Genomic DNA, 20,807 nt, shown 5'->3' on the forward strand with positions numbered 1-20,807 from the left:
TACTGCACATATATGTTATGCATTTCTGAGTTACTAGCTTTTTGTGTGTTGTCTGCGGTTTCGCAAAACTCTCAAAAAAAGCTCCCATTTAAATTCTCATTCTGACCCCCTGATATATGAGAATCGTGATGAGAAAGTTGCAATGCAGAAGGGTCAACTATATTTCATTTGGGACTCTTTCAGAAAGTAGATGATTTGAAGAGTGCTATACATTATATAGACAAAAGTACTGGGACCCACCTCTTAGTAATTGAATTCAGGTATTTCATTCAGACCCATTGCCAGATGTGTATAAAATCAAGCACCTAGCCATGCAGTCCAGTTCACAAACATTTGTGAAAGAATGGGTCATTCTGAAGAGCTCAGTGAATGTGTAGTATTGTCATTGCCATCTTTGCAATGTCAGTTTGTGAAATTTCTTCCCTGCTAGATATTCCCTGGTGAACTGTAAATAGTATTATTGAACAGTGGAGGCGTTTAGGAACAACAGAATCTCAGCCACAAAGTAACAGAGTGGGGTCGTGGAGTGCTGAGGTGCATAGTGCATAGAAGTCTCCAACGGTCTGTTGCAGAGTTCCAAACTTTCTCTGACATTAACCCCATTATAAAAACTGCACACCAAGAACTTCATGGAATGGCTTCTATGGCCAACCAGTTGCATGCAAGCCTCACATCACCAAGCGCAGTGCCAAGCATCAGATGGAGCGGTGCAAAGCACTGGAGCAGTGGAAATGTGTTCTGTGGAGTGACAAATCACGCTTCTCTGTCTGGCGGTCTGATGGATGTGTCTGGGTTTGGTGGATACCAGGAGATCTTTAACTGCCTGACTGCATTATGCGAACTGTAAAGTTTAGTGGAGAAGGGATCATGGTATGGGGTTGTTTTTCAGGGGTTGGGCTAAGTCCCTTAGTTCCAGTGAAGGAAACTTTTAATGCTTCAGCAGACCAAGAAATTTTGGGCATATCTATGCTTCCAACTTTGTGGGAGCAGTTTGGGGAAGGCCCTTTTCTGTTCCAGCATGACTGTGCCCTTGTGCACAAAGCAAGGTCCGTAAAGACATGGATGGGTGATTTTGGTGTGGAAGAACTTGACTGGCCTGCACAGAGCCCTGACCTCAACCCCATCAAAAACCTTTGGGAAGAGCTATAACAGAGATTGTGAGCCAGGCCTTCACATCCAACATCAGTGGCTGACCTCACAAGTGTGCTTTTGGATGAATGGGTAAGAATTCCCACAGACACACTCCAAGATCTTTTGGAAGGCTTTCCCAGTAGAGTGGCAGCTGTTATAGCTGCAAATGGGGGACCAACTCCATATTGATGCCTTTGGATTTAGAATGGAGTGTTATAAAAGTTTGTGTAGGTGTAATGGTCAGGTGTCCCAATACTTTTGTCCATATAGTGCATGTCTTAAGCATAGTATAGTATAGTATAGTATAGTGTAGTATAGTAGTGTACTTTTACTTTTAGCCTTCAGTTAAATGTAGAATGAAGGCAAGAGTCTAAGCAGAAGAAATGGGGAACAAGTAGTGCCTACAGTATCTTATGATTATTATTATTAATTTAACAATACCATAGTGCTATCTGTCTAGTTTGCAGTTACTGGACAGCTGCTCTACCCTTTGCTTGAACCTTGATAGGCAACCATGAAGTCTCATGCTGCTGCTACTGTAGCAATGCAAGAAACACCTGCTGTTGTTGCTAATGAGCATGTCTGACAGGGACAGCGGTGACACCTTGTGACACAAGGGCCTGGCAGCGAACCAGAGGTTTATTGGGGATTTGCTCTTTTCCGGGGTGACTGAGTTTAGTGTAGGGATGGGGCAATCACCAAAGCTGGCAAAAAGTAAGGGAACCTAAAATAGCCGAATCGGTGGGCTGGATGCACAAAGATAATCACACCGAAAGGTGAAGAAGAATGTCAGGCATGTTCTGCCCTGCTTACAGTTATCCGTCACTTTTTTAAATTGTCACCAACTCTATACATCATTTTTATTGCCACTCACAACATTTTTATTATACTAGTTTCTGATGCTGGTTAGCCAAGGTAAGATTCACAAACAAACAAGCTGCAGTATATGCATAATGAAAAACAGAGGTTCATAATGAATACTATATCACATTAATATCATTAGAGCATTGTACTGTATGACTAACTTTGTGTTGTTATCTATAGAAAGGTACATGAAGCAGGACAAATGCAATCATTTTATATCTTTCAAGACCTGAGCAGTTTAACTTTGAAGTTAGACTGTGAATCTTCGCCTGTGATCTGTCCCATTTTGAAAATTCAAATACATTTTGCTCAAAGAAATGACTAGGAATGCAACCCATTTTGTAGTACAATGTGCACAACAGCCATGAAAATGGATGAAGAGAATCGCTCTAAGGTTAAAGACAGCTGCATATAATGAGGTCATCCAGATCATTCTGCTGATTTGATCTATTCTTGATTTTAATGAACCTCGAAAATACGTTTCCATAACATGGCTAAAAAGTCTTGCTTCAAATCCTGGGCACTTCTCATTTTTTATCCTCTGATATAATTAGTTTCCAGCTATTGTACTGTATGCCCTTGTCTTGAACCAGTATGTACAAAATGCTCAAGTTGGGGTGGTAAGAGATGCACATGACACAAGGAAAGAATAGGGACTGAAGAGCCTGCAGGGGATTGGATGGCAGTCCTGTTCTTACATATATAGTTTATAGGGATGGACCAAGAATGTGATTCAGACAGCAGGTAAAGGAGACATAAAGATAAGTGGTCATTTCAATGGGTGAGAAACTGAAGGTGACTGTACCAGGGTCCAGGTATCTCTTCTAATTCACTGGAGCAAAAAAGCACATAACACACTAATTTATATGTTCAGTCAAAAGCCAGTGCCTGGTAGAATGAATTCACATGACAAACCCTGGCCCTCTATATCGCACCTCCAAGTCCCACCCCCTGCCCCCTCTCACACTGCATTATCACTAATATCAAAGTGTTACACAGGCTTTATTTATGCCTCATAGGATTTCGTATACTGTAAGGATATTTGCATTCTGCATTACAGTATAGTTGCCGTAATAAAAAAATTACCTTGTGTTGCCAAGGATTGTGTACAGGATAGATCCTACTAATGGGATTTTTAAAATAAATTAAGTATTTTATTGACCATGTAATAAAAAAAAACAAAAGGTACAGTAAAACAAAAAAGTCATTTGTCATTTAGTTAAATTTTTTCCATTACGTTTTATTATTCCTCTTTATTATTAACTTTACGCTTTCACTTGGGCATTTGAGAGTATGTGTTCTTCTTATACCACCATGTGTACCTCTTATGACATTAGTAATGCTTTACAAATTCCAATTGTTGTGTCAGTGATCTTATTGCAACTTATCATGTGTTACTCAAGTATTAACAAAACACAAGGTCAGGTCAGGTCAACACAAGGCCCACCCAATTTCCAGGTGTTCAACAATCCCAGAATCTATGGGAGGAAGATATTGCAGGAAGTAAGACGTGCAGGGGAAACTCAGGTGTGGCAGATGGCTACGTACAGGAGACAGGAAGTAGGAAATGATCAGAAAAGAGAAAGACTCCAGGATCCAATCAAGATCCAGGAACCTGGAATTGGGAATTAACAGATCGGATTTGGAAGTTATTTGGATCAGGAGCTACATCTTGGAAAGCCCCAGATGAGATGAAGCCCCGAGAATGACCTGTTATTCTGAAATACTTTGGGCCTGATATATCCAGGCTGGGACAGGATCACAGGGACCATCCTCATCAGTGATTGGCTGGGAAACACGGTGTCACACTAATGGGGATGCTGTGTGAATGGCTCTCCAGGTTAGGACCCCGTTTCTTTGATGGGACTGTTACTGGTTCAGATCCTGTGGCTGAGAATGATTTCACCATTGGTCCCTTGTGTTGCTCTGGACAAACGCATCTGCTAAATAAATAAATGTAGCGGTGTTCAGGCGAGTGGGCAGTACTGCTCTCCAGATGACTTAGGTTTTTTTATTTGGAACTTTGTTAAATTTGTATTGCAACTCTCCATAAATGTGTAAATTGTTAAGGTTGTACTAAAAGGTTCTGCTAGGCCTAAGGTGATTTTTGCAAAGGGAATTAAGAGCAATATATTTCTGATTGATAAATGAGTGAACAGAAGCAGCAGTGCTGCACTAAGACCAGCCCCTGTTCACATGGGTCGGCACCTTTATTCTTTGCCCTCCGGTGATGTATTCATTATTTATATAGCCTCTTGCTCTTAATTTACCTCCTACTCTGCACTCTAATATTCCTATTGCCCTTATTTTTGCTCTTTCAATACTGTTTCTGTTTATGGTGTAATAAAATATATAAATAATATTGGACCCAATCAACCTTGTTATCAGTAACTAATGTTCAGATATTGTTTTTAGAAAGAACGATGATTGAAAACTAAATTGGGTATTTTTTAATACATTAACTCTGTGGCCTCAACGTGTCTGTTGGGGCAGTAAATTTTAATTTGTTTAGGCAAATATTGCCTTAAATTGTTCTGTAATAGTGATGTGAATGAAGCACAATGTGAACATTTGTCATCAGCCTTTAGGCCAATTTATTCATTTAAATGTACAATTTTTATTGTTATACTAATCATTTAACATTCAGGGCTGCTGTCTTTATTGTTTTAGCTGGTAAGGACTTTTTAGGTGTGGTTGTGCAGTGTCTTTTGTTTGCTTGGAAGCAAAATGAGAATTATAGAAATTGTATAAATGGCCAGTTCTGCCAGACAATATTCATTAAAATGTACCCTTGAGCCAATACTTTATTTGAAATCAGAGCTGATATATGCACAGATATTTTGATATAAAAAATAGACCATTTAAGTAGTTTAGAGGAAGGGAAGGCTTGCCATGATGAAAAATACATAAAACATCATTATACCACTGTGCTTCAGGGGTTATGATCTTCCAGTTCTGATGACTGTCAGTCATAACATTCTGTAACAGTGCTGTCCAGCAGTTTCCATGATATTTAACCTCTCTGTACAATCCTTAGGTAAATGATTATGGACAGTGGTCAGGAAAGCTGAATGATATACTAGGACTCCAGTTTACAAGCAGGGTAGAGGCAGGGGTGTCCCTAGAAATTCAGGGCCCTGTGACAAAATGTTATCTTGGGCCCCCTGGTCATTCATACTGTATAGTTCATGTGTCGTCTTTAGGGGCCCCTGTGAAGTGCTGAACCCCCTGAATCTGCCAGAGCATCCACTCCCCTCTGATGCCCCAGATCAGAGGGTATTCATTTTTGTGGTTTCTGTGTGTGACCCCTGACTTTGCAAAAGTTCTGCATATGTTTTAACTTGAAATGCAGCCAAAATGCTATTAGCACATTCTCCTTCTTACATTTGGTATTATTTCTTCAGCCAAAGATCAATACTAAGCAATAGGAAACTTGACAGGACAGATAGTATAAAGAGAAGGAGGTACTGTAAGTGGTGTGTGCTGATGTAGCACATTGCTGCACCCACCACATGATGAACCACCTCAGGGATGAGAACCTGAGTGCAGCTGTGGTACGGATGATACCTCAGCACCACACTAGTTTCAGTGGAATAGAACAGTGTGAAGTTTTTCTCTGGTGTCAATCCTGTCACCAACCCCCAAATTTTCCCTGTACGTTGGAGGACCTGCTTGCAGGGCTGGATGTAGGTCAACATCACACCCAGGATGAAGCAATTGCAGGGTAAGGGCCTTGCTCAAGGGCCCAATGCAGTAGAAACACTTCTGGCATTAATAGGATTCAAACCAACGTTCCGATTACTGGAACACCTCCCTTGCATCAGAGCCACTACTCTGCCCAATCGCTTAAACATCTGACGCTAATGACATTTTCTTGCTACGGATAGTTATGCGACACTACAGGGTCCATCAAACTATATTGAGACCAGTGGTAGGCCTAACAGTTCTACTTTTCTGAATTTTTGAGCATCATTTTGTAGTTTTTCGGCTAACTTAAGAGAGGTCTTCATGTTGCTCAGTTAGCTGCAGTTCATGCAATTATAATGTTCTGTGGCATATTTGAGAAGATTCCATAAGTGATGATGCCAACAGAGACAAGACAGGATTGTATATTCCAGCAAAAACTTTCATAGATGTTGTATGTTCTTGTGACTTTCCAAGTCAGTTTACATCGTGATCGTGACGATTTGGGCATAACAGTCAAGACTTAGCACTTCAGAAAGAGGTCTTCAGAAAGTGGTCTTCAGAAATGTCTTTTGAAGCTGACTTGATGCTTGTAAGAAAATTGTTTAAGTATACTGTCCAGCAGAATTGGTCTTCCTTTACGTAACTGCGGATATGTTAAAAACATACACTCACCTAAAGGATTATTAGGAACACCATACTAATACGGTGTTTGACCCCCTTTCGCCTTCAGAACTGCCTTAATTCTACATGGCATTGATTCAACAAGGTGCTGAAAGCATTCTTTAGAAATGTTGGCCCATATTGATAGGATAGCATCTTGCAGTTGATGGAGATTTGTGGGATGCACATCCAGGGCACGAAGCTCCCGTTCCACCACATCCCAAAGATGCTCTATTGGGTTGAGATCTGGTGACTGTCGGGGCCATTTTAGTACAGTGAACTCATTGTCATGTTCAAGAAACCAATTTGAAATGATTCGAGCTTTGTGACATGATGCATTATCCTGCTGGAAGTAGCCATCAGAGGATGGGTACATGGTGGTCATAAAGGGATGGACATGGTCAGAAACAATGCTCAGGTAGGCCGTGGCATTTAAACGATGCCCAATTGGCACTAAGGGGCCTAAAGTGTGCCAAGAATACATCCCCCACACCATTACACCACCACCACCAGCCTGCACAGTGGTAACAAGGCATGATGGATACCTCGGTTGTAACGAGTGGTTATTTCAGTCAAAGTTGCTCTTCTATCAGCTTGAATCAGTCAGCCCATTCTCCTCTGACACGCACAACCTTGAGACGGATGGGCTACAACAGCAGACGACCCCACCGGGTACCACTCATCTCCACTACAAATAGGAAAAAGAGGCTACAATTTGCACGAGCTCACCAAAATTGGACAGTTGAAGACTGGAAAAATGTTGCCTGGTCTGATGAGTCTCGATTTCTGTTGAGACATTCAAATGGTAGAGTCAGAATTTGGCGTAAACAGAATGAGAACATGGATCCATCATGCCTTGTTACCACAGTGCAGGCTGGTGGTGGTGGTGTAATGGTGTGGGGGATGTATTCTTGGCACACTTTAGGCCCCTTAGTGCCAATTGGGCATCGTTTAAATGCCACGGCCTACCTGAGCATTGTTTCTGACCATGTCCATCCCTTTATGACCACCATGTACCCATCCTCTGATGGCTACTTCCAGCATTGATAATGCACCATGTCACTAAGCTCGAATCATTTCAAATTGGTTTCTTGAACATGACAATGAGTTCACTGTACTAAAATGGCCCCGACAGTCACCAGATCTCAACCCAATAGAGCATCTTTGGGATGTGGTGGAACGGGAGCTTCGTGCCCTGGATGTGCATCCCACAAATCTCCATCAACTGCAAGATGCTATCCTATCAATATGGGCCAACATTTCTAAAGAATGCTTTCAGCACCTTGTTGAATCAATGCCACGTAGAATTAAGGCAGTTCTGAAGGCGAAAGGGGGTCAAACACCGTATTAGTATGGTGTTCCTAATAATCCTTTAGGTGAGTGTATATATATATATATATATATATATATATATATATATATATATATATATATATATATATATATATATATTTTAATAAATATAAATGTTATTAAGTTAAGATTCTGGTAAGATCACAATGTTATAATTTACAAAAAATTAATAAAAATGGCAGTTGAAATTAAATGTAACCAACAATCTTTTAATGAACTTCAAGTAAAAAAGACTTCAATACATTTACAAGATAACATGCTATTCTTTGAAACAGTGGTTATATTCTCTGGGGGAAAAAAACGCAATAACTTATTTTAAATTGAGAAATGTCTTGAAAGAACAAATACAGAATTAAGAATTGTTGATATTAAAAGGAAAACTTCTGAGTCCTTTTTCTGCACTTTTCCAAAGCAAGATATTTAAAACATAAAAGACTGTACAGAAGGTCAGGAATAATTAACCATTATTGGATTCAACTTCAATATCACATATTTGCTAAGATCCACACATTTGCAAGATCCATGTATATTGCATTTGCAAAGCACATTTCTGCACATAAATACTTGAGTTTATGTAAAAACGGCAAGAACAATAACAAAATAATAATAATAATAATACATTAAAAGTAACATGTTTTGTGTTTTATTTAACCTTAAAACATTAATACTGAACCATGGTGAACAATAACAAAATCTACTGCATTCTTTGAACGCCTAATGTCACATTAATATCTTTGGTCCAATTATTGTCAGATGCTAAATGCAAAGTGAGAAATGAATAACATACTCTGACAGCTCTCTTTTGCATGGACTGACAATTCAAATACACCTCTCTGATCAGAAATAGCTGTGGGCCAGTTGTCCAGGTCCTGACGAAAGGGGTGATCAGTGTAAACAAAGCATGCGACGTGATGTAATATCCAAGCAGTTCATAGTGTGTGGGTGAAAATACTCACAAATTAATGCTGGCATTTTGCATTAGAGCCCATTAGTCATTGTGTCATTTCATGTTCAAGGTTGGAAAAAGGAACTAAACCATTAACACGCGTGTCACTGTCCACAGACCTACTATGTTTTGCTGACTGGACTCTACCCTACACCGGTAAAACTTCCTTAGTATCATTTTAAATACATGTTAAAATACATGTTGTACAAACACACAATAATTTTAAACACCTCATTTATAACTGTTGATTTAGCTGAAATGTACCTACTTTTGGGTATACTAGACTACATAAGGCATTGGGCAGCTCTGAATTCTCTGTGCAAAACTAGTGACTTATTCTTTCTAATAGAATTTTTCAACCACATAACAGCTATAATTGAAGGTACAAAAGCTTACATTTTATCATTTTGTATATTATTACAAAAACTGCTATTAGCCTCCGGCACTAAACTTTTGCCCAAAAGAACTTTCAAACATATTTATTTTTATTTTTGCATTTAGAATCTCCAGTTAAGTTCACAATATGTACTGTAAGATGTTCAAGAATAGACCAACAGGGAACTCCCATGAGAACATGAGACCTTAAATAACAAATTCAGTCCCCTTAACTGCATTTCTTTGGGCTCATTATACATCGACAATAGGAGCTCTGATCCTGAATTCTTCCCCTTTAATTGGTTTCAATATATGCGATGAAGCCTTTTTGATTATTTGCTGCTAACAGCCTCCTTATTCTAACTGTGTGACTACAGCATGCAGAGATCAAAACTGCATTGTTAGAACCCTGGTAAGGGTTTCATTTGTATCTCTGTTGGACATTAGACTTCTCCTTCCAATTAAACTTTGGCAATAACCACAGGCATAACAAGTAACTAAACTGAGATTACCACCTGCTTCGGCCCATTATTAAAATGCACCTGCTATTGCCTTTATGCTGCAGCCATAACAGAGCTTGACAAACCGCTTGTAATGATACATTACAGGACCTACCACAGATGGCCGAAACTGTGGATAAGAGCAAACCATCTATGGCCCACATATATAATGTGATTTTCCTGGACATACATATGATAAAGTTTAATTGATAAATTATGCACTGGAATACAATACCAACATTAAATACAGTAACTATTAAGTACATTGTGAAGTACATTATTATACACAGTGTTGGGCAGCGGTGGTTAATCTTATCCACAAAGGGCCGCTGTGTATGGAGGTTTTCACTGCACCTACCTAATTAGATTACTAATTAGAGGGCTGATTGGCTAAAGAGTCCTCACACCTGGGTTTGAACAGCTGACCTAAAGGTTATTCCAACAACCTGCACACACAGGCCATTTGTGGATAAGATTGCCCAACCCTGTTGCTGGGGAAGCTGCTTTTAAATGGTAGCTTTTCAAGCTACAAGCTACTTGTTATTAAAAATAGCCAAGCTATAGCCAAGCTACTCTTTTAAGTCCTCTAGCAACCACTCATTCGACACAAAGTCAAACCAGCGGTACCCAGGGATTCTCCGAAGAGACACATTACAGAAGGAGCCCAGTCTTCATCTCAGCTCACTGGATAGCGTCTATGTCTCACAGCCATACAGCAAGACAGGGAGCATCTGGACTCTAAAAAGACTTAGACCTTCGTCTTCTTACAAAGATATCAGGAACGCCAAACACCCCTTTCCAGTGACCTCATGACCTCCCGCGCTCTTCCAATCCGTCTGCTGACTTCATAGGAAGAGCCACCAGACACATGAATGTCACCAGGGGTCAATGAAATTAAAATCTATATTTTTTTAATGTCATGTTGAATCACAGGAAGGTTTCCAAATAGTTTCTGTTTTTGGTGTAAACCAAGACTACTTCACAATTGCTGTATGAAAATCAGAAGACTATCAAAAGAGATTTTGATAATCTGTCCAACAACCAAAGTGTTTCTGTGCATTTTAATGAAAGTGTCTAAAGTATTGTTTGCCATGAAGTATTTTTCAGCCCATTAACGTCCATCCCAAGAGTATTCAAGCAAAAAACATCAATCAGAAACACCTGGTAGCTGAAAATACCAGTGTTTGTAAAGGGAGAAAAATAATACAGGTCGTTACTGAAGTTGTCACGCCCACAAGGGCGGGGCCGAGCGCAAATGACCAATAGTGCCAATAGCGCCACTATTTGAATCGACTTCTCCTAGAAGTCGACGTGAAGTATTGTTGCCATTTCCTAATGTGCCTTACTGAGCAATCTTTCTGTCTCCTGTCTCCTCGGTTTGTCCTGCCTGCTCTGCCTGTCTTGCCCTTCCTGCCCGTCCTCGTCCACCCATTCCCATCGGATCCTCGTCTTGTCAGTCTTCGTAGGATTGATCTCTCCGGTGCTCGACCGACGCCTCTGATCCAACCTCGATTTTGGATTACCATCCTGGTTTTGGTTACACTCAAGTGTTCTAATAAACATGCTTACCTCCGCATTCCGGGGTCCGCCTCCTCTATCACCGCAGTTCACCACGGAATACTCAAAAAAACATGAGCTTGAGCACTATACAGTGATCACGTTAAGGCATAAACTAAGAGATATAACTCAGAAAAATAACAATACAGACAACTTTCAAACAGCACAAACTATTGCGATCGGTTTGGTCGAAATCAGACGCAAATGGGAGGGGGGACAACATTTCAAACATTAATATCTCAGAAACTAAAGCAGCACAAAGGACAGTTTTAACGGCACAAACCAGCACAAACGCAGTACATACGATTGCGATCGGTTTGGTGGAAATCAGACACAAATGGGGGGCTAACTTCACGCTGGTGTCACGTAACCATGTAAACAAACATTAATATCTCGGAAACTAAAACAGCACAAAGGACAGTTTTAACGGCACAAACCAGCACAAACGCAGCACACACGATTGCGATCGGTCTGGTGGAAATCTGACGGAAATGGGGGGCCAACTTCACGCTGATGACGTCACCATGTAAACACATTTATATCTCAGAAACTAAAACAGCACAAACAAAAATTTTAACGGCACAATCCGGCACAAACGCGGCACATACGATTGAGACCAGTTTGGTTGAAATCTGAAACATATGGGGGGCCAACTTCACGCAGGTGCGCCGCAGTCGTGGCCACATATCTGCGGTCTCGGAACGGTCGTCGATCAGTTGTATGTTGCATAGGTTGTAAGTCCACGATGACCTGTAGTAAGAACACAAGGAATTTACAAATGAGAGGTCATTCGGCCCATCAAGCTCATTTGGGGAGAATGCAATTAATAGTATTTTTTATTGATGTAGTGTTTTACGAAGTTACATCTCTTTTTGAAAAAAAAATATTAAAAAAAGTTTATTATTGGAAAAGCTACAGTGTTTTAAAAGTAGCTGCACTACTGATAAGCTACTGAAAAAAGTTAGTAGCATCGCTAGTATTAGTTAGCTACTCCCAAAAAACTGATTATACAATACTGTACTCTCTCTCTCTCTCTCTCTCTCTCTCGAATGAAAGGAATTCTGTCATTTTAGCCTAATTCTGAAGAGATGATAGAGCAATGAAAAAATATCATGTGCCAAGGGATAAATGAAATTCCAATATGGTAATATTGGAAGCAATGAATGCCATCAGTGAGAATGCTAGAGGCAGCCTGGATGAGGGTTCAGCAGAGGAAGCATGGGTACAGGGACCAAAGGAGGCATGTATGAGGCTCCAGTCGGCGGGTGGATTTCACCATCACGACCTGTAATCATTTGGTGCGCAGTTGGAAGCTTATGAACTGTTTTTTTCTGGAAAGGTGTAAACCGCAGATACTGAAACCACAGTAACTAACACCGTGGATTCAGGGATCCTGCTGTGTAAGTATTATTATATAGATGTTATATTATACTGTACATGGTATACCTGATTATCACACTTAATGATGCAACCATATGTATTTTTTGTGATTTTTGTTTTTTACATTTTTATATACATTATATTGTGTTCACACTCTTCAGTGAAGTAGAACATATATGACTGCCCCAGATACATTCGTTCATCAACTTTTCAAAAACTTTAGCCTACACCTCATCAGCACTAATCTAAACCGACTGTGAATAATCAGCACACGTAAAATTATGAATTGAATAATATGTTTCCCAGCTCCCTTAGCCTGCATAAAACATTGCCTTTGATCAACTGGGGAGAAGAGAAAGCCTTGGAGTAAAAAAAAAACATGCTCAATATAAAAGCTTAAAAATAGTTTTGAATTTAATATTTACCAATTTAAGCTGGTCCATTTAATTAAATGTGGCAGTTTCATTACAGTCGGAAAATGAAAGATTACATTTTCTGCAGGCCAAGAAAAACAGTTAAAGCAGCCAGGAACACGCTAAAGAAAGGTGAGTTGAAAGGAAAATTAACTGGTATTTTCAAAAAAGGAATTACTACTACTTTGTATTACAGTAAAATCCCGTTATAACGGAATTCAAGGGACCTGGCAAAACAGTCTGTTATATCCAAATTCCGTTATATCCAGAGTAGCTATATGCCCAGAACACAACTACAGGACACCATTTACTCATGCCACACCTCAGCAGACACACTTGTGGTATAGATTATTATATTGTACATGTAATAATCCAACTTTACCTGACTAGATGTGTGACTATTAATAATCCCGACTACGTATCTGCGCTGGATATCACCGGCACGCCACGCACCTTGTAGGCGGAACCTGCATGTCCGTTATAGCCCAACAAAACTACAGCTAAAAGCGGCCCTGGGGAGCAAATTGTTTGTCCGTTATAAGCGAAATTCCATTATATGCGAGTCCACTATATCCGATGCTTTTTCTGCATGTTCGTAAAGGTGCACGCCCGGGAACAGTGAACCTTGTTCGTTATAGACGATATTCCGTTATAAGCGAGTCCACTATAATGGGATTTTACTGTATGCTTCATAGCAAAAGCCATAATATTAAAACCACCTGCCTAACCACCAGGCATGGACTCCATAAGACCTCTGAAGGTGTCCTGTGGTACTTGGTGCCAAAATGTTAGCAACAGATCCTTTAAGACCGGTAAGTTGCGAGGTGTGGCCTGAACTTATTTGTGTAACACATCCCACAGATGTTCAATCGAATTGAGATCTTGGGAATTTTGAGGCCAAGTGAACTCTTCTTCATGTTTCTCAAACCATTTCTCAAGAATTTTTGCAGTGGGACAGGGAACATTATCCTGCTGAAAGAGGCCACTGCCATTGGGGAATACCGTTGCCATGAAGGGATGTATTTGGTTTGCAACAATGTTTAGGTAGGTGGTACGTGTCAAAGTAACATCCATGTGAATGTCAGGACCCAATGTTTCCCAGCAGCATCACACTGCCTCAGCTAGCCTGTCCTCTTCCCATAGTGCATCCTGGTGCTGTCCAAATGATGTAACACAAAACGTGACTCATCAGATCAGGCCACCTTCTTCCACTGCATCATGGTCCAGTTCCCTTCCTTGGACCACATTTGATAGGTACTGACCAATGCATACTGGGTACGTCCCACACTACCTTTCCAAGTTCGTAATCATTTCCGGGGCAGTGTGAGGCAGCCTCTGCTCTTGGGATGCGAGTTTCTCCCTGTCGCTCAGCATTCTGCATCTACACAGTCACATCACAGCGGTTTAATATCGCTTCAGCAGATGGAGTAACAGGAGGTCTTGAGTGGAGTGCTGAGATAAAATTGGCTGCGAACACACATCCTTTGCTGATGTTATTCCTGTGATGTAATGGGGTTTCTCTCCCTTTTACTCTGGGAGGAAATTAGCCCAGTTGCAACATCTTCTGCTCTTCATTCAGGCTGAGGTCCTTGTGTCGACGCAGCTGCGTGACACTCTGCTGAAGCATATTAGGGTATTTTAATGGTGACAACAGCAACATGTTATGTTTCCCTTTATGTGAGGTTGGAAGCTATAAAGCATTTCCTCCAAAAAAAAAGGTGTGAAGGACTTATGACAAAATTACCTTTTGCTGAATCATAAAAAGCTGTGAATGGATTTGGTTTGTGGAGCTGAAACTGAGCTTGTCCCTTGACTCTGCCCTGCCATTGAATCATTCAGCACGCCAACGGAATGAGAAGCAGTGAAAAAGAAGTAAGGCCAGCTAGAAAACCTTCAGGGGGTATTTTAGGTTAAAATATCTTATGAATGACATAAACAAGAGAGTATAGTTAACAAAATACTTTTAATAGCAGAGAAAATCACAGTACAGTAGTTAAAACTAAATTTAGTATTCCTTCAGCACTGTATGGAGGTGACGATGCTTTGTTTGCTTATTGAAATAAGCTGAATGTCCTTCTGTTTTTCTTATCTGCAGTGCTCCTCTCCACATTGTTGTAACCCCATGCAAGATCAGACAGAATAGTTTCACATGTTATATGGGCAAGGCACATTGGTCCTAAAATGAGACCATTGCAGATATAGGCTTTGTTTGGGCTCAGCTTGATATTTACAGTATGGTATTCATTTCATTATCAGCTGTTTCAAACGTAATCTGTTAAGTGTTTTTGATTTTAAAGTCAGTTAAAATTGTATAAAACTTATGCACAAGAAACCTTCGGAGATCTGCTGGTGGAGCCAAGTTGACTCTTCTGCAAATGTCTGCACTTGCTGCTTTTACTAAGTCTTCGGTAAATTCGGGGCTGGCTTGTTCAGTAGTAACTTAATGGTTGGGGAGGTATGTTTGTGATCCCAAACCAGCAAGGTACCACCCCTGGGTACTGCTCACTGGGTGCCAAATAATAGGTGCTTACTGTTATGTCACAATGTCACATACAGTATAGGGTAAATAGAGAGGACACATCTTGTTGCTGTGCGCTGTGCTGTGTCAACAATGACAATTAATCACTTTCACTTTAAGGCATCTACAAGAGTGTGGCACACACATTACAGACACAACATCCTCATCATTTCTAACTCAGCCTAAAGGCTTTTGAGACCAACTACTTTCCTTAGAAAGAATTGCTTGGGCAATGCTATGTAAATCACACATTTTATTACTTAAACAAATAAAATTTAAAAATCATTAATCTACAATTATGTTTTCAGTTAACTAAAGTTCTGCAGGGATTACACAGCATCTCAGTCATTTGGACTGTGCACTCACACCTCCAGGGTTTGGAGTTTGATCCCTGTCCGTGACTCTCTGTTTTCGAAGTTTCCTCGTCATTCAGCTGGGTACAGCAGTCAATTGCGATGTAAATCAAAGTCCAGGGATCAACGAAAGTTGTGTTGTGTAGTCAAGTGGCAACTCGACTACACAACACAACTTTTGTTGTTATATTACACATGCAAAACAACACAGAGAGTGAAAGTAATGCAGCACATAGCCAGCAGAAGACACACACAGTAAATGTGAGAGAGATCTAATTGCAAATGCTAATCACACAGTGCCACGCTGGAGATCTGGGTACAGAGTGACTCCCCAGCAGAAGATACACATAGTAAATCTGCTAATCACACAATACCATGCGGGAGCTCCGGATATAGAGCGTCTGCCTGGCTATGTTGTGGACCCTTCCTTAAATCCCCAACCAAGTGATTGGTATTACCGTGGAATACAGTAATAAAACAATCAATGATGAGATGTTAAAACCCTTATTTCCAGAGGATATAGCAATGGATCAAAAACAGCCATAAAGAAGACTTGGAACCAGGTGGAAGTTTTATCTGCAGGGGATTAAGTTTCTTTGCACACCACGCCTTCCAACAGGACAAGATTTTCCTAACTTTTTATATCTTTTTAGGGATATAATGTCTTAATACTGAGACCATTGTACAAGTGGCACAGAAACCATTTGAATGAGACCAAACAGGAAAGAGTATGCCACTTGAATTTATGTAAAACTATTTTAATTACATATAAATATGTTTCATTGATTTGTGTTGCCTGGGTCAGGGGAACAATGGGCAATAGGGTGGGGGGAGAGGAAGGGGCAGGTTCTGAGTGAAAGATATGCGAGAGGGAGCTTGCAAGCCAATTCACACTCAGTGTGGGTGGAGATGGGTCCAACAGCTATGCCAGAGGGAGTGAGTGAGCCCAGTCTTGTCTGAGTTGACTTGAGAGAACCCCCTGGGTAAAAAATAATGCAGACCCAAAGAAGTCCCTAATCATAGATTCTAGTCAGAGCTAGCAGCCTTACAGATGTGTAAACATTCATGGCCGTGGTGTGTCGGAGGGATTAGCTATGGTAGGAGCAGATCAAAGCCATCATGGGACTTCCAAATGAACCTCTCAGTGCCTGTCCATAGCACAAGTCATACTTCTATGTATTGATTTTTACTCTGGGAGGATTTAAATAATCTAGTGGAACTCTGTGTGTATCTAAGGTGTATCTAAGGTGGATATGCACCATTAAGAGCTGCTGATTCACTGGTGCGCACTGGTGCATATGTAACTCTTCTGAAGGTGTGTATTTGAGTTCTCATATGCTAAAACTACTCAGTTAAAGTTCTTTCAAAACGGCATCATTAACCTGAACCAGGTTTAAAAGAAGAGGAAATATAGAAAAATACACGCAAGTCCATGCATATACATAAGAAGTGTCACCACTACAGAAGACAGCATATATCAGTAAGCTGAAAATAAATATCAATTTCAAAATCCAGTCATGTAAGCAGCATTTGACTTGGACAGTCATCTGAGCAGAAAGAAGCTGTGATGCTTCTTGCTGAGTCTCTGAGGACTGAAGTAGAGAACAGAGCCCTTTAACGAGCTGCTCCAGCTGGCTTCCTGTATCTGCTATGCATGAACACAACAGAAACCAACGCAGGGAGGCAATTGGTCAAGGGAAGTTGTCCCAAGGAAATCTTTATTTTTAGCCCAGCAAAGGAAGAAGGCCTGAGCTCTGTCAGTTTACCTGAGCTTCCGCCCTTTATGGTTTGTGTGTGTGTGTGTGTGTGTGTGTGTGAAAGGGCATGTCTCTAACCTGAGAAGGCTATACCTGAATAGGCAGGCAGGAGCAGGATTAGGAAGAGGAGCAGGGTGGATTCAGAATTGAGCACTTTTGTATTTTAGCTGTTGTTACGGCAAAAAAAAAAACCTGCTCACAGAATCCTCTGCTTACTGCAATTCCACCAGTTGGTGACATCCTGTTTTCAGCAAGAGTCCGATGCTCTCGCAAGGTGACCATCTGTGCAGAGAGCTAATGAATTTATCCAACGCAAATGTTTTAGAACATTTTTTCAAGTGTTTACTGATAAAAATGAAAGCTTTTCATGGGTATATGAAATATTATCAAAAAGCTTACCGTGATTTTGAATAATCACTGTATTGTTCTCAATTACGGTCACTAAAAGTGAAGACTGCTCAACACAGATATAACAAAAGAAAGGTCACTATGCTCAAACCACTTAACTGTTAACACGAATAAATCCCTTCAAGCTCAAACGTGATGTCCATAATGAAAAATATTTTTCATGAATACCAGTGAACTCATTTTCACATACCCAGGTTGAAAAAATGAAGTGTTCTCACATGAAGAGGGTTTATATTATAGACGCTTAATTGTGCAGATTCATGTTTAGTGACTTTTCAATCATTTTAGAAATGTGATAAGGCCAGCAGAACATGAGACATCGGAGATGGACAACAGTATATTCAATGCATTTTTATGCCAAGGGTCCTCAAAATATGCACTGATAATGCTAATAAAAACCTGTCTAGGTAATATTTATGAAAGCAGAAGTCTGACCCGATTAATCTCTGCTATACTGGCAATGCAGCTGCAATACCACATGTATCTGCCTGGCTTAGAAATAAGGTAGATTAAAGAACTGTAGCTATAGGAGAAGTGCAATGCTGTTGTAACAGAATGGCGGCTCCCTCATTCATCTTTCTTATCATACAAGATAGGATGAGCAGGTTTTGGACCAAGGTATGTGGGAGGGATGGCATCTCAGAGCTTGTATTCAATAAGCCCTTTACTCAACTCAAGGCCATTATAAATTGAATCTAATCCAATAGTGTGGGCCCCATTTCATGCATATATATATATATATATATATATATATATATATATATATATATACAGTATATATATAAAGGGCCCATTTTTTACTGAATAAATGATCACCTATTCATTCAAAAGGAGAAAAACACTACATTATGCAATCTTGCTCACGTTTTGTCATTCACCGTGCTCCTCATACTGCGTGTCATCTTCAGTGCCATTTTAACGTGCTTCTTTGTTGTGGCAGCTGCTGCCGCTTGGCTTTTTCACGTGGAGGACAGCGAAATGGGTTTAGCTACGTTGCCATGTGGGAGATGAGGGTTAGGGCGTAATTGGTCACTGTTAGGGTTAAGAGCTTGACTCGTAACAATTAAACCTGGGGGACCAGCGTGCCCAAAGGTGCGGTGACATTTTGGGTCATCATTTTCCACGAGAGCGGCTTTTAGCCCTGGCCTCAGTATGAAAATCACCTCCAATGAGCACTTTACTCAGCCCTCCTCTGGCGGATGAGCTTGGCCTCTCACCCATCGTCAATGAGGCTAATGCACCCTGGCTGAACTTGCCATTTTTGATCCAATCTCTTTCCCACCCCCAGACTGTGTAGCATCAACAGAATCATTCAAGAAGGCCATTCTTTACCCACCAACCTTTGCCACTTTTGGTCCATGAGAAATAATGGGGAAAATGGTCAGCGATAGCTATATCACATTATGGCTTGTTTTTGTTGCTTTTAAGAGTGACACAAACGCAAGCTGGGACGAGCCCAAGCTAAGCATTGACACAAATTTTGTGTTTGAACTAAATACAATTGCATTACAATTTTTCAAATTAAAAAGTTTCTGCATTTGCTGAACAAAACACATGCATGTAAGAATTTAAAGTATGATGGCATTTTATGTTTTTACGGGATTATTATACAGTGGATTCAGAAAGTATTCAGACCCTTTCACTTTTTAAACATTTTGTTATGTTGTAGCTTTATGCTAAAATCTTAAAAAATTTTTTTTTACATTTTTCCTTAATCAAGCTACACTCAATACCACATAATGAAAACACAAAAACATAATTTCAGATTTTTTTTCCAATTTATTAAAGAATTGAATCAGAAAATTGAATCATTGACAAAAATATTCAGAGCCTTTGCTATAACACTCCAAATTCATTTTAGGTGCATCCCATTTTCATTAATCATATTTGAAATGGTTGTACATCTTGTTCGGAGCCCACCAATTGTTATTTCAATGGATTGGATATGATTTGGAAAGTCACACAACTGTCTATGGTCCCACGGATGACAAAGTGTATCAGAGCAAAAAACCGAGCCGCAAGGTCAAAGGAATTCCCTGTACAGCTCAGAGACAGGATTATGTTGAGGGACAGATCTGGGGAAGGGTACAAAAACATTTTTTTTGCAACGTTGAAGGTTCCCAAGAGCACAGCGGCCTCCAAAATACTTGAACGGAAGAACACTGGAACAACCAACACCCTGCTTAGAGCTGGCATCCCAGTGGAACTGAGCAGTCAGGGCAGGGTAAGTCTGGTGACCAAGAACCCAATGGAGACTCTGAGTTACAGTTAGGACAACCATCGCTGCACCTGTTCACTGACCTGGGTTCAGCAAAAGACACATAAAAACCCAGTTGGAGTTTGCAAAAAGGTAAAGGACTCTCAGACTATGAAACATGACTCTGATGAAGCCAAAATTGAAACATTTGGCCTTAATTCGAAGTGCCATGTCTGAAGGAAATCAGTACCATCCCAGTGGTGAAGCATGGCGGTGAAAGCATCATGCTGTGGGGGTGTTTTTCAGTGGCAGGGACTGGCAGACTAGTGAGGGCCGTGGGAAAGTTGAACATAACAAAGTACGGCGATATCCTTAGTGAAAGCCTGCCCCTGAAATGCTCGGGTCCTTAGACTGGGCTAAAGGTTTGCCTTCCCCAGCAGGACAATGACCCTACGCACAAAGCAAAGACAACACAGGAGTAGCTTAATGACTACTCTGTGAGTGTCCTAGTGTGGCCCAGCCAGAGCCCGGACTTGAACCCAACCGTACATCTCCAGAGGGACTTGAAACTAGCTGTCCACCAACAGTCCCCATCTAATCTGACAGAGCTTGAGAGGATCTGCAGAGAAGAATGGCAGAAAATCCCCAAATCCAGGTGTGCAAAGCCTGTCACATCATACCCAAGAAGACTCAAGGCTGTAATCACGG

The 20,807-nt window shown here is 40.6% G+C and overlaps 1 protein-coding gene across 1 annotated transcript in view; it reads left to right on the plus strand.

The window, feature by feature from the left end:
• Positions 1 to 11,880, plus strand: part of kcnk15 (potassium channel, subfamily K, member 15) — a 77,436-nt gene extending 65,556 nt beyond the window's left edge. The window contains exon 4 of the mRNA XM_072713227.1: positions 10,974 to 11,880. The gene's annotated coding sequence lies outside the window, so the exon portion shown is untranslated. The remainder of the gene's footprint in view (positions 1 to 10,973) is intronic.
• Positions 11,881 to 20,807: the final 8,927 nt, after the last annotated feature.

Source organism: Paramormyrops kingsleyae, chromosome 6 (genome assembly GCF_048594095.1).
Source record: "Paramormyrops kingsleyae isolate MSU_618 chromosome 6, PKINGS_0.4, whole genome shotgun sequence".
Classification (NCBI taxonomy): domain Eukaryota; kingdom Metazoa; phylum Chordata; class Actinopteri; order Osteoglossiformes; family Mormyridae; genus Paramormyrops; species Paramormyrops kingsleyae.